The following is a 15,844-nucleotide window of genomic DNA, read 5'->3' on the forward strand; positions in this document are numbered from 1 at the left end:
GCCTAAGTTGCGGACCCTTTCCATCGGGGCCAATGACTCGCCACCGATGGTCAGCCGCGGATTTAGCTGACTGTACCGGGATGCCGGCATCCACAGCCACTCTGTCTTGGAGGGATTGAGCTTGAGCCTATTTCTCCCCATCCAGACCCGTACGGCCTCCAGGCACCGGGACAGCACTTCGATAGCTTCGTTGGGGTGGTCCGGTGTAGAAAAGTACAGCTGGGTGTCATCCGCATACAGCTGGTACTTCACACCGAAACCACTGATGATCTCACCCAGCGGCTTCATGTAGATGTTAAACAGAAGGGGCGAGAGGATCGACCCCTGCGGCACCCCACAAGTGAGGCGCCTCGGGGCCGACCTCTGCCCCCCCGTCAACACCGACTGCGACCGGTCGGAGAGATAGGAGGAGAACCACCGATAAACGGTGCCTCCCACTCCCAATCCCTCCAACCGGCGCAGCAGGATACCATGGTCGATGGTATCGAAGGCCGCTGAGAGGTCTAATACCCTTGTAACTGTGAACGGTCGCTGTATGAAAAGGTTGCTAAATGAGAACTATCTGTAATGAAAGTATAAGCATACTTCCATACTGCCATGTACATTCAAGCAAGTACATAGTACAAATGTGAGGTGTTTTTTTTTCTTAAGCTGAATTATGCATGAGGTTGAAAACAGGATTATTTGTGCCTTCCCTGATTTAAATCTCCTTCCATTGCAGGTAAATGATGCATAAAATTAAGGAGTCCCTTTAGAGCCCTGAATTTATCAGAGAGAAAAAGAGAGAATAAGTCGTTCAAGAAAGAATAGGCATAGCTTTCGTCTTTCGTCTAATAGTTTTTATGTTCAAGCATTTGTTGTTGTTTTTTTAACTACAGATGGGAAAAAAGGTTCTCCCTAAGCGGTTAAAAAAGCAGCTTATGGAGATTTTAAGCATTAAAAAGAAACTGTCTTCCCCCTTCTTATAGCCTTCTGAGCTTAAGTTTGATTTTAGGAAACTTTGGAAGAAGAAGAGAGAGAAAAAAATGTTGTGTGAGGTGAAGTTTGAGCCAAACTGAGGATAAATTCAATTTCAATCTGTCAAGGTCTGAAACAATCTCTATGCTAAAGATGCTGAAGGTAGATTCTGTTCCTCAAAGCAGTGGAAGTAATAAATCAATGAAGGGCTGCGAAGTGGGTCTAGATGAATCAGGACAGAATTCAAAGTGTTCCAATAAAAATATAAGAAACCTATCTGTCAAGAATTGAAAAGTTTTGGCATATCTAGCCTATGAGGTGGATCTAGCAAGGATCTCCCAAAGACCCAAGAATGAAAAAGAGAAAAACTAGTTTCTTTTATGTACACTGAGAGCATATGCACCAAGACAAATTCCTTGTGTGTCCAATCACACTTGGCCAATAAAATTCTATTCTATTCTATTCTAGTTACAGTTACTGTACATTTGCATATTCCAGCTGAAGCATTTCATGCATGTCTCTGCTTTGTCATCGAGGAAAGTGTGGAATTATTAAAATGGTCCTTCTTGCATTTGCAAACAGTCCTGCTGGAGCACTGTGAAAATAGCTGTGCTTCAGCTAATCACACGTTTCCCCATCAGGCAAAATAGTCGAACAAGCAGTGGCCTTATGGCTTCTTGGAGAATGGTCTAGATGCCCATTAGAAGCCATTGTAAGCTTTGTTGAAGATTCTTTAATTCAGTGTTATCTCAGCAACTTTAAGGTGTATGGACTTCAGGAATTTCCCAGCCAATATGAGAGCACTGTTCAGACATTGTTCTAATTCAGCTAACACTGAACCATCTCTATATTTGTTGGGATCCACTGAGAATTCATCCTTTGAGAACATAAGCTTCCTTCATTCTTTTAGAAAGATATATAAATTATGTTTCCAGGTCACCATTCAGAGACTAACAGTTCCCAGCATCCTTTACTATTAGGTTTGTTGGCTGAAGATGATGAAAGATGAAGACTGACCACAATGGGATGTCTGTAGAAATTCTCAATCATTCAGGTCATGCTTGTCCCAAAGGTAGTTGCTTCTAAAAGGCAACAGAACTTTCTTGGCTTTTTCTTTAAAAACATTTCGCTTCTGGCCCAAGCACTGAAGAAGCTTCCTGGATGAGAAGTAAAACATTTTCAAAGGAAAAAACAAGGAAGTCCAGTTGCCTTTTGGAAAAAGTACCTTTGGGATGATCTCAATTAATTAATTAATTAATTAATTAATTAATTTTGTCACAACAATATACACAAGCATCACACAAAATGATTATATATTACTTACGGGACCGTCTACTGCCACCGAATGCCTCCCACCGGCCCGTGCGCTCTCACAGGGAGGGACTCCTCAGGGTGCCGTCGGCCAGGCAGTGCCGACTGGCGACGCCCAGGGGAAGGGCCTTTTCTGTGGGGGCTCCCACCCTCTGGAACGAGCTTCCCCCAGGACTTCGTCAACTTCCTGACCTTCGGACCTTCCGCCGCGAGCTTAAGACACATCTATTCATTTGCGCAGGACTGGACTAGATTTTTTTAAATTTTAAATGTCTAAATTTTAGATTTGGTTTTAAATTGGGTTTTATTGTTTATATGTCTATTTTAAATTTTGGCCTATATAATAAGTTTTTTAGATGAATGTTTTATTTTGTATATTTATGTGTTTTTTATATGGCTGTACACCGCCCTGAGTCCCTAGGGAGATAGGGCGGTATAAAAGTATGAATAAATAAATAAATAAATAAATAAATAAATAAATATAGTATATAAACATATATATGAGGAAATATAAGGAAATATAAGCATATATATATAAGAAAAAACAATAGGACAGGAACGGTAGGCACGTTTTTGCTCTTATGCATGCCCCTTATAGTCCTTTTAGGAATGGGGTGAGGTCAATAGTAGAAAGTTTTTGGTTGAAGCTTTTGGGATTATGAGAAGAGACCACAGAGTCAGGTAATGTGTTCCAAGCTCTGATAGCTCTGTTACAGAAGTCATATTTTCTGCAATCTAGATTGAAGCGGTTAACATTAAGTTTAAATCTATTGGTTGCTCTTGTATTATTGCAATTGAAGCTGAAGTAGTCTTTAACAGGAAGGACATTACAATAGATGATTCTATGAGTTAAACTTAGGTCTTGTCGAAGGCGGCGGAGTTCTAAGTTTTCTAAACCTAGGATTTCAAGACTGGTGGGATAAGATATTTTGTTGTTTTCAGAGGAGTGGAGAACTCTTCTTGTAAAATATTTCTGGACACGTTCAATTGTATTGATGTCAGAAATGTGGTGTGGATTCCAGACAGGCGAGCTGTATTCAAGAATTGGCCTAGCAAATGTTTTATATGCTCTGGTTAGTAGTGTAGTATTTTTGGAAAAGAAGCTACGCAAGATTAGGTTTACAACTCTTAGAGCCTTTTTTGCTATGTAGTTGCAGTGGGCTTTGGCACTTAGATCATTGGATATGAAAACTCCAAGGTCTTTAACAGGGTGGGGGTCATCTGTAAGGTAATGTCCATCAAGCATGTACTTAGTGTTTAGGTTCTTTTTTCCAATATGTAAGACTGAGCATTTGCTGGTTGAGATTTGGAATTGCCAAGTTTTAGACCAAGCGGTTAGAAGCCTTCTGCCACCGATAGCCTCCCAACGACCTGTGCGCTCCCACAGAGCGGGCCTGCTCCGGGTGCCATCAGCCAAACAGTGCCGGCTGGTGACCCCCAGGGGAAGAGCCTTCTCTGTGGCAGCACTGACCCTATGGAATGAGTTACCTCCAGGGTTACGCCAACTTCCTGACCTCCGTACCTTCAAGCGGGAACTGAAGACTCTGCTATTCAATCGGGCGGGACTAGCCTAAATATTATTTTAATTTAATATTTTAGTTTAACTTAATATTTTAGTTTAACTTAATTTTAATTGAATTTTAATTGTATTAATCTATTTATAATTTTATATTCTATGGGTTTTATATCGGTCTCTTGACCGTTTTAGTTTAAATTGGCCGGTTAAATATTTCATTTTAAATGTATTTTAAATTTGGGATTTGTATTGTGTACCTATGTGTTTTTTTTGTTTGTTTTTTATTGAAAAAGTTTTAAAAAACAAAAACATTTTCCCCCCTTTTTTTTCCCCCTCCCTCCCAGAAAACCTCTTTCCCCCCTCCATCCCCCCCCCCCGGCTTCCCGGGTCAATCACAAGGTATTGTTATACATAAACCAAACATAGAGTAAAATTTTCCCTTCTAATCCAATTAACCTCATCCAAATCTTTTCATCTCCCAACCCCCTCCCCATTACATAAAATAATACTCTGTATCTATGTGTTTTAAATAAGGCTGTACACCGCCCTGAGTCCTTCGGGAGAAGGGCGGTCTAGAAATCTAATTAATAAATAAATAAATAAGATCAAGGTCTTTTTGAATGGTAGATGTATTGTTAGTGGTGTTAAATAGTTTGATATCGTCAGCAAAGAGAACACAATAACTTGAAATATGGTCACAAAGATCATTTATGTATAGTATGAAGAACACTACCTTGAGGAACACCACTCTTAATAGGAACAGGATTTGATAGAGCATTGCCAATTTTAACCACTTGTTGTCTGTTAGACAGAAAAGCAGTTATCTAATTGTGAAGGGTCCTGAAATGCCATAGGATTTTAGTTTTAGGAGAAGTTTATCATGTACTACTGAGTCAAAAACTTTGCAGAAGTCTATGTAGATTGCATCTATTGCTTTGCCTTGATCAAGATTTGTAGTCCATATGTTCTTACAGTGGAGAAGTTGTAAGTTACATGATAATTTTTTTCTGAAACCAAATTGTTTATTTGAGAGTAGGTTGTTTATTTGATCGGTTGATGATGGAGTGTCACAATTTCCTTTTGCTTTCAAAGAAAAGAAAATGCAGAATCTAGTTCTGGAATTGGAAGGGGGAAGATGTAATGAATAGTGAAATGTATTTTCTTTGGGGGAGATGCACAGGTGTTGTGATTCTGTCATCACAAGTGATCATTTTGATAAATAAAAGGGATAATTTAAATATTAATGCATGGCCTTATAAATGGGCAGCTGTAAAGTATTATCATTGAAATTAAGGTTGTAGCCATCTTTATTTTGATAAATATTTTCAGCAAGTGGAAATCTATTGCATTTAACACAAAGCAAATTAAAATGCTGACATTTATACAGTGTGTTAATTAATGAGAATTCTCATGCAAATACTGTACATTTTGTGCTATCACAAGATTAACATCAGAGGATTTCATTGTGATTTGATTGTTATGCTCACCATTAAATAAATTAGCAATAATGAGACACATTTTCATGAATAGCTTTCTTAAATGTAACTATCATTGGGCTGATCCAAAAAATGAAAAAAACTAATGATAGATAGATAGATAGATAGATAGATAGATAGATAGATAGATAGATAGATAGATAGATAGATAGATAGATAGATAGATAAATAATAGATGACATATGATAGATGACAGATAATGGATAGATATAGAGATGGATAGATGGGGAGAGAGAGAGAGAGAGAGGCAGGCAGGCAGGCAGGCAGGCAGACAGACAGACCTGTAGAGTATCTTTTTCAAAGCTCCAGTGAGCTCTCAGATGGGGTAGGCAAGAAATTAAATAAAGCTATCTACAATCTAGCATGCATGTCCTAAAAATAAAAAACCAAGGGAGGTCAGCATTAACCAAAACTGGTTTTCTTTAGGTTACATTTTTAAAAGATTTTCCTAATGGGAAAGTGAAGATGATGAAAATTGATTTAACTGATTTTTATCCTAATTAGGAATGCATTTTATGTCTGAGGGGAAGGGAAAGGGGAAGAGAGAAGAAGAAAGGGAAAATGGATAATGGAAGGGAAGGGAAGGGAAGGGAAAAGGAAAAGGAAAAGGAAAAGGAAAAGGAAAAGGAAAAGGAAAAGGAAAGATACAGGGCTATGGAAATTATGGAAAATACTGTGACTAATACATTGGATGCAGAAAGAGCTCCTTCCATTCATGGATGGAGCAGGTCACAGTGTAGGCTCTTTACTAAAACAAGGAGTGAAGTAGAAGTTTTAAGTAAACATTCTGTATTTTGATCATCCAACAGTTCCTTAATCTGATAATTTGTGCATTTCTTAGTAACTGTCTCTTATGAATGTAAATATTTTTCAGCCATTGACAGCCAGTGAAGTATGGCAGTTAAATATTGGGACTAATGAAATCCACATTCTAATTTCTTGACAAGCATGGAAACTCCTGGTTTACTTATGGCCAATCCCATAGTCATAGCTCAACAGACTAAGTCTGTTTCTATGGGGATATTACTCTAACAGATAATGCTAATACTAACTATAATTTTAAAAAACAACCATGTTAAGATGTCTTTTTGTGTCTTACTTAATGGAATAGTGCTTTATTCCCTTACAGATTGAATTCTTGAGTTAGAGGAATTTCATACACATAATAATGAGAGAATGTGGAGAAGAAAAGAAGGAAGAATGACAGCTGATGAAATAATGATTACTTTGGGGAAATGAATTCTCAGTTCTCATGATCTCCATCTCTATGTATTTTGGAATATTTATATCATTCAAAGCACTTTGAATCATTATTTTTTTTTCAAATCTCTCTGAAGTTATTTTTTGGTATAAATAGTGTGGTTAACAAATATAATATCATGAAGATGAAGGCTTTGCATAGAGTTTGCATGCCTTCTCTATTACCAGGCCTATAATCTGGTTGGGATGGGAAATTAGTGCATCATAAACTTTAATTATGGAAGTTTACAATAATACCGGGGCCATGTATATTATTGGCTTACTTACCTCTGAGCTAGTATAGGAAAAATATACAACAATAGAAGCTTGGGAGATTTCAAAGTAATATTCACATATCTGAGAAAGATAGTGCAAGTGTAGATTTTTCTGAACTAAATGGACAGATGGCTTGATGGATAGGAAGGAAGGAAGAAGAAGTTATACCAGTGGAAGGGTGGATGTAATACTGTACATCCTTCCCTTTACCTAGAAAGAGTGTCACAACCTGTAAAGTCTACCCTATCCCTAGAAACTTTTCCCTGTGCTTTTAGAGCCCTAAAAAACAGGTTTGTAAAATCCTAGCTTGGGCACCCTTGAAGGAAAGAAGCATTCCTTTGACTCCTACATGTAAAAGTTGATGAGAAGGAAAGTAGAAGAGGACTATCATTTGTCTTTCCTCTTCCTCAGAAGTAGAGCTTACTTACAACCAGAATATTAAACTAAGTCTAGAACAAGGATCAACAAACAACCCATGTAAGTTAAATGTAAATTTCAACCTCAGAAAGGTTTTCCCACACTTGAGGAAATAGAAAATAAGGTAGAGGGAAAAAATATTCTCTGATTCCTTATTGCAGGATATTTTTTTCTGTATTCCCTCTTTGTAAATGTTTTCTCCCTTTGTCCTTTTTCTTCCCCTACACATTATCATTCAATGGGATTTTGCTGGAATTTAGCGGACATCTAAGCTCTGGGAGCTTAGCAATTCCACAAGCTGGAATTCAGGAGTCAGCAGAATCTATTCTGAGCAAAAGGTTAACCAACTTTCATTCAAAGAAGCCCAAAATAAATGATTCAGCAGATTTCTGCTAGTCCTGTTCCACAGTTTCAGCCCTTTTAGTCACACATGCCAGATACTCATTTAAACTCCTACTAAGCTTCTCCCATGCAGCAAGATCTTTTACATGCACCATTGATACGAGACACAACATATCTTCAGTTGCTTTCATCTATATTTAAAGTACACTGGGGTTTATCAAAACACATTTTATGCTATGATGGTGATGATTTGAGCCATGAAAAATATACCATTAATGCTGTCATTTTCAATTCAACATCAGAGAATGAACATTTGCCACTAATACATTTTTCTCTTTGCATTAAGATACTTAGTACCTTCAGCATTTGTTGAGTGATACACAGCAGCATGGCAGAGTGGTTTATTTACTCTACAATAAATTCCATGCTCCAAATTTATTTTATCATAAATGAGGATACAAATTTGGATTATAACATAAGCGAACAATTAAGCTGTGGTGTTTCTTTCCTTTTCTTTTTTTCTTTTAGTTCCAGCAGGTCATGTTCAATATTTAATATTTTATAGAGTTAATGGTATTTTTCTTGAATGATTCAGCAGCAAAAGTTGCAAAATAGGTAGGATCACATAGAATTTGTATTCCTTGCATCATAGTTATGGATGCCAATCCAGACAGCTCCAGCCCATCTGTTAAGGGTAATCTGGGTTCACAACCAAGATTGTGGACTGTTGAGCAGAGTACCCTACGCATGAAAATGACCGAGACTGGTTGTATACAATAACAGTCACTACACAGACAAACTGGGGTTTGATATTCCTTTACTTTTAGGAAAAAGGCAAAGACATAGTCCAAAAACAATTCCAGGTCATACACATATAAAGTCAGTCAGTCAGTCTTCTTACCAATGTAAAATTTGTAAAACAAACAAGGTCTTCTTTCAGTTCGGTTCAGTTCAATTCACAACAGTCAGTATCTTGAGGAATCAGTAACTAGCCATGATCAAGCAACGATCATATAGCTCAAATATACAATTGCAGCATGTCATCAGCTTACAATGCTGTAGCGTCTCTGTAATTCCCAACAAGCTATAATTTAGTAGTCCTTTTATACATTGGCTACAGAGCTCAACCAATCAGGATGCTTGCATGATGCAGCACAGCCTTAAAGCAGTATCATGCCTTTCTACAAACATACATAGTTAGTTTATATATTGCCTAGCCAACTAATTAGGCAAATAATAATTTCCTGACACCATCAATGTTTTGTTCATGTACCCAATTGTTGTTACCATGTAACTGAATCTCATAGACATAAACATGCATTTCCATATATGCAAATAATCTGCATGGAAATATCAGCATCTTGGACAGGGGCCTTACTTGATAGAGTGAAGAAATTAGTTTAAGAATATTGACAAAGTGTACATAAGAAACATACGTGCTTTTCTTTTGAACTGATCTCTGTAAGCTAAATTCTATTTCTAGAATTTTGATTTCTAACAACTGCAACAGATCAAGCAAAAAGAGAGGTAAGGAATTATAAAGAGTGAAGAAGGCAATAGAAACTTGTGCTTAGGCACATCTTGAAAAATTGAAATTTCACTGGTAAACCTGAATCAGAATAGAAAATGTGAAAGAAATAAATGTGTGGTAGTAACCCATGATTTCCTGAATAGTGATAGCACTTTGATTCATATACAGCTTCACAGTACTTTACAGACCTCGCTAAGCAGTTTGCAGAGTCAGCCTATTGCCCCCAACAATCTGAGTCTTCATTTTACCGACTTTGGAAGGATGGAAGACTGAGTCAACCTTGAGCTGGTGAGAATCGAACTGCCAAATGGCAGGCAGCCAGCAGGCAGCAGAAGTAGCCTGCAATACTGCATTCTAATCACTGCACCGCTGCTCTTATAATAAGTCATTTAAAACTAAGCAAAGTACCATAGGGTTTAATGCTATCTATTTTAAAAAAAAACCTGCAAAGTCCCAGAAGATATAGATATCTACGGTACGTCAGATAAGATGAGAAGAGAAACCATGTCATAAAGTATTGGACATCTCAGGAATAAGATCTCATAGAAGCTTTTTGCTCTTTTTTCTATTGGCTGGACAGATAAGCTACTAAGCTGAAGACAAGTATTTTTAATAATCAAGTCACCCTCATTAAAAACTCACACCTCTAAATGTTTCTGAATTAATACAAATTACTTTTCATGGGACCTCCATAGGCAGCAAGTACTGTAACACGGCCGGCTCATGACATTATTGTACAAATAATGCAATTTAGATACTTGCATTATTTTCCATCATATAACGATGCACCTATGTAATGGAAGCTTAAAAAATAGGCTAATTTCCAGTAAATATTATTATTGGGGTGGGGGGAGATGTTATTTTCTAAAACAAGGATATCTCTCATATTTTGTCTGAGTCTGGAATTCAATCTGTATTTATCACAAATTAAAAATACAATTTAATTTGCCTCTCTGAAATGGCATAATAGTGCCCCATGAAATCTCATACTTTGAGAACAAATTGTTGTTACTTAACCAATTCAAAATGCATGCATGCCATTGTTCAACATTTAAACTACAAATGAAATTGTGTTTTATTTCAACTTCTGGTTCTCACAGATGATAACATTTCTTAAAGTATTAGAATATTTAAATAATTCCAAACATCTCTTTAAGGATACCCTTCCTATCATATCTTATGAATCACCCTTAGTAATTTAAGTTTAAAAACTTTTTTCTGCTCACCATAAAAATATTACAGAGATATTTCATACCACCGCTAAGGATTCAGACTTACTGTTTTTCTTCCTTCTATAAATAAAAGCACATTTTCATTCCGGTAAGCTTGGGATTTAATTGAAGTACACAATAGAGGTCATTATGTAAGGGAGAGGACAGCAATAAAATCACTCTGCTATCAATACTTTTTTCAAATTGTTGAAATTAAGCCAAATTTCCATTTTTTCTACTTGATTATATATTTTGAGGAAGTGCTATTACTATTTCAATAAGATTGTCGCTTAATAACCATAATTTGGCTATATTTAGAAAGGAAATGTGTTTTAGAATAAGGGGAAGCAAATTACTTTGTTTCTTGATTTGATGCTTAATGAGTTACCGTACATTAATTCACCTTGGTTAACCTGAATGGTTTTCCTTGAGGATTACTATTATCTTCATTCCACCCATAAAGAATGCAGAAACTCCATGATCTGAAATAGGTCCTGGAAGGATTTGGCACAATGCTAGAAGTGTAGATGACTAACATGTGTCCAAGACAGAACTCTGGAAGTCAGAATTTCTATAATTTTTCTGATAGTAAAAGAATTTAGCATGATAGAGAACTGAAACAGGTAGGCGAGTAGAGAGTGTTTTAGTGGTAGCATCCTAATTGTGGAGAATTCTTCCTAAGGACTGTACACTACAGTCCCTATGTAGACAGAGATATGATGTTGGATTTTTCTAATTTAAAAATATAAAATCATTTGAATTTTCATTTGATACACAGACAGATAAACATGAAACTTCACAAAGAAACTTTCTAAAAAGTTGCTGTTTCTTTGTAATTATCTTTTTGTTTTTGTTTTGTTTCCCCAATGTACAAATCTGCACATGTCTCACTGCATTGCGCTGTATATACAATGTACTGCATGAATTCAGCAATGAGGTATATGCAGTACAATGCAGTGAGCCATGTGCACATCTGTACACTGGGGAAACAAAACAACCACTTCATAAATGCGTGGCACAACATAGGAGAACAAACCAATCAGGATAAGATTCAGCAGTCCATCTGCATTTAAAAGAGAAAGGCCACTCTTTTGAAGGCAGCAAATTCCACATTTTTGGCAGAGAGGACCACTGGTTTGAAAGAAGGGTCAAAGAGGCCATCTATGTCAAAACTGAACAGCCCTCTATCAATGGGGGGGGGGGTTTGACATCATCTATCTTCAGCCTATAGCACAGTTCTTCCAGCAGTTCCAAGAAGGCTCCACCCATTTGCATGACTCAGGTGACCCTGAGGATACAGATAAACCTCCAAGTGACCTCAGTGACTCTCTAAAAGAATGCAAATGACCAGCTGTCTGCAAGGAATATAAATCCTTCCATTCCCCACCATCCAGTCAGAACTAAAGGAGCTTCTTGGATGAGAAGCAAAACATCTTCAAAGAAAAACAAGAAAGTCCAGTTGTCTCTTCCAAAAAAAACCTTTGGGATCCCATCAGTTTGCTATCTAATAAACAGATTTCTTGCAAGTCGCCTGTGCACTAAGAATCTTCCCATGAAGTACTCCAGGGGTGAAATCTACTTACCTTCCCTACCGACTTGGAAGTCCACATGCCCTGCATGCGCAGACCTTCTGCGCATGTACAGAAGGTAAAAAACACATTACTTCCTGGTTAAAACCAGGAAGTAATGACACCCAGGCAGCAGATGTCGCCGGTGGTTCAGCGCTCACTACCAGATCACCGAACCGCTGGTCACGATCGCTACCAGATCGCAAGATCCGGTCAGAACCGGGAGCATTTCACCCTTGATATACTCTCTAAATTTCAAAATGCCAATGGCCCAAAACTTCAAGACATCAAAAAGAGCTAGTATCTCAGCAAAGATTTTTATTATTATTATTCTGATACAGCTGTAAGGAATTATAGCTATCAGATGACATGGTTATAAATGAATGTAATTTAATAATGATCCTAGCATTTTAAAAAGTATTTTGGAAATTGCTATAATCTCTCCCCCACTCCCTACAACATGATAAACTATGAATATTATGCTGTAGTAGCCAGCAGTTGACTCGAGTCAACAAGAAAGAAGCTAACAAAATAACCAGGCACTCCAGATAGAAATATATCAGTTTGTACTAATCTGTGGTATGGATCAAAATTACTAAACATTGGAAATATGTTAATATAATTATTAAAACTAAAATGGGTTACTATGTGTACCTGGGACTTTCATTTTTGCTCCTTGCTTTTTTAATGAGTTATTTTTTTTAAAAAAAATGACTATTGTACAATATATATGTATTTTTTGTCTGGTTTGTAAAGTTAATTTAATATGTATTTATCATCTTCATTTATACACTGCTTATCTCAAGATCCTGAATGATTTACAACAAAAGGACAATAATAACATAAAAAATAATAACATCAGCTTGTAATAATCTTCCATATAATCATGCTCTAAAGACAACCTCCTCTCAAAACATAAATAACAGTCCAATACTGCCACTCTTATTCAAAAGCCCACCTAAATAATATTGTTTCATTGGACTTGCAAAATAGGGTCTGGACCAACAGCAAAGCAGAACCTGGTTCCAGGTCCCAGTCTCAGTCTAATTTTTTTTTTGTACCAAAGCTACAATAGATGCCATAAATTCTCTTTTAAAGGAATTTAATTTATACAAACATATATGCATATATACAATTCCTATATATTTATAGGGTCAAAATAAGAATCTCAGTCTTAAAATAAGGGTCTGATCAGCTGGCTGATAATCCCTGAGAAATTCAAATCAAATGAATATTACCCTTTTGACATATTGATTTCTTATATCTGACAACTTGAGGGTAATACGGTAATATTGCTTTTGAGGGTCAAATGACATTTGTCAGTTTGTTCTGTTCATTGGTTTTTGAAGCTGAAAGCTTTGCAGTCTCAGTATTAAAACATCTGAAGAGGTTGCCATTGGCAACAGCATTTCCCCAGTCAGTACCAACGGTAAGAATAAGGTACCATGACTGTGATACTAACAATACTTATCACAAAAGATAACGTCAGAGGTTTCAAACCTCACAATATGCTTAAGTATTATATTATTCATAATTTTCAGTATAGTCTATCTGATATATTTATTCACCCAGATTTCCATGCTGACAAAAGCCATATCCTATATGAATATTTTTCCAAGACTTGTTAGAACATTAAGTTTAGCTACCCTGCCCATAGGTCTCTGCATAGGTGGCAAGTTATGACATCACAAGACAAACATACATCTGTATCCAATATTGGGAAGCAGCCATGAAGGGTCAGGGGTAAATCCAACATGGTTCCTTGTATTTTCATCAACATTGGTTGTATTTGATTCCCATGAACTTATCGCAGCCAGTGTCCCTCAATAACCTGGAATTAGATATTTGGCCTCAAACTCCAGAGGCTTCCATATTTTGGTTTTACTTGAAAGTTTAGTTTTAATTTTCAGGCATTTCTTTCTTCACTTGCTGTTACTGCCATTTCCTATCCAGTCCCATTATTTGCTCAGTGCCTACAAGAGTTGCCATTAATAATCTTCCCGCTTGGAGGGAGAAAAGAGAGAGTAGGAGGTAGGAAAGAGGAGAAGAGGAAGGAAGAGGGGTAGAAGAGGGAGAAGGAAGGTGTAGGGTGGAGGGAGGAGAGGATGTAGATAAGAGAAGGAGAGGAAGATCTGGAAAGTAAAAGAAGGTAGAAGAGGGAAGAGTGTTAAAAAGGGGGGTGGTGACTGGGCAGGCCCGACTAATTGTATATAACTGTACATTGAATGAGTTGTTTGACATGATTGTAAAAATAGAACTTTTTTATGGGGAAAAAAAATAATAATCTTCCCGCGATAAAAGAGGAAGAGCTAAAATAATTAAGGAATTTAAATTTAGAGCTGCTTACCAATTGCTGTCTTGGCTCCTCATTCTAATCACTTTTACAGAAGTCATAATGGCTGAATTCATCGAACACTGAATCATAAGCTCTTTAATCAAAATTAAATAAATTATATGGCAGTTTAATATGACATGTCACAATGGTTTCTTTGACCATAGAATATATAAGATCAAACTTGGTGTTGACCTTCCTCAACTGTACAAAACTTGAATGCATATGATAAAAACCATCTTGTATGATGAACATACATTTGCCTATTTTTTAGGAGTCGTATTAGCAAATTTTCTTAAAGTATTTCCTAAAGGAATGATGTCACACAAGTGATAACATGGATGATGCAGTGCTTCTAATTTGAAGGCAATGCCTGAGAGCAAACAGGTGTGTTCATAAAGTCCTTGACTGCAGCTCCTTAAAGCAGCTGCATTTTTTTCTCAGCAATTCATAATTGCCTTCCATAGATGTTATCCAACACCAGGAAAAGGGGCAGATGCAAATGGGGGAAGTATGAGTTTCAAAGTACCGTTTTGCTTTCCAGTATGAAGCAATGCACAGTCTAAATATCTATTCTAATTTAACCCATAAAGGTACAAAATTAGATAACAGTCTTTGTAGAGTAGCCATGAAGAACCTTGCTAAAGCCAAGGAGGCTATTTAGGGCTCCCCAGAATGAAGAAAAAAATAAAGTTTTGCTCAAGTTGTTTATAAATTCTGGGCCAAGTCAATAGGGCCATTGTATAGATTAATTAGTGCTATAGAACCAGATTGCAAAATATGGACCACCACTTGACAGCAACAAGAAGATGAGGAAAGCCCAGATTTCTTCTTGTCATTTAGCAATTGCTGTGATTTTAGCCTCCAGGTCTAGTAATTGGTTTCTGAATCCAAATAAAGGATGATGAAAAACTCATGGCTGAATTTCTGCAAGAGACCCTATTGATGGTTCAGCTCATCAGATAAACTTCCTTTCCCTGTGGAAGTCCATAATCCTCTGAAGGAGACATGGCTCCTATGGGTATGATAAGCCCATTGAATTTTGATCCTTTCTGCAGATTTCTCTCGTGGTCACTTGAAGAATTCTGTTTGTTCCAAATGTCAAGCAACGTACTAAGTTCTTTGTATGAAGTTAAAGGGCGGTAAGGGGAGGGTTGCATTTCTATTATTTTTTAACCTTTCAATTTTGGTTTTCTTTAAAGCCTTTCTTTACACTAAACCTTTGCTGGTTTTCTAGAAGCTGAGATGATATAAAAGACACTGTAGGATCCCTGCAGTATTGTTCTGATCTTAAATTTTTTTAAAAAGCTAACTTCATAGTATTAGTTTCAGAAAGCCAGTGTAATGTTTATATGTATTCATATACAACTGCATCAAGGGACCAAACTGATTGATGATCAGGTAAAGTTCTGAGCTTTTTCTTATCATCTTGATTTTCCTCTGCAAATATTTATTTATTAATTAAATTTGTATAGCTGCCCATCTCATGAGAAGTGGCTAGGGGGCAGCATGCAATAATTGAATAAAGAGTAATACATATAACAGAATACCAATAAAGGAAAATATTGGTAGCTCGGGGTTGAAATGAGGGGTCCTTGGTGTTCTCTGAGCACTCAGGTAGCACTGACGATATTGTTAGGAAATTGTT

The sequence above is a fragment of the Ahaetulla prasina genome, chromosome 1 (assembly GCF_028640845.1).
Source record: "Ahaetulla prasina isolate Xishuangbanna chromosome 1, ASM2864084v1, whole genome shotgun sequence".
In the NCBI taxonomy this organism is placed as follows: Eukaryota; Metazoa; Chordata; class Lepidosauria; order Squamata; family Colubridae; genus Ahaetulla; species Ahaetulla prasina.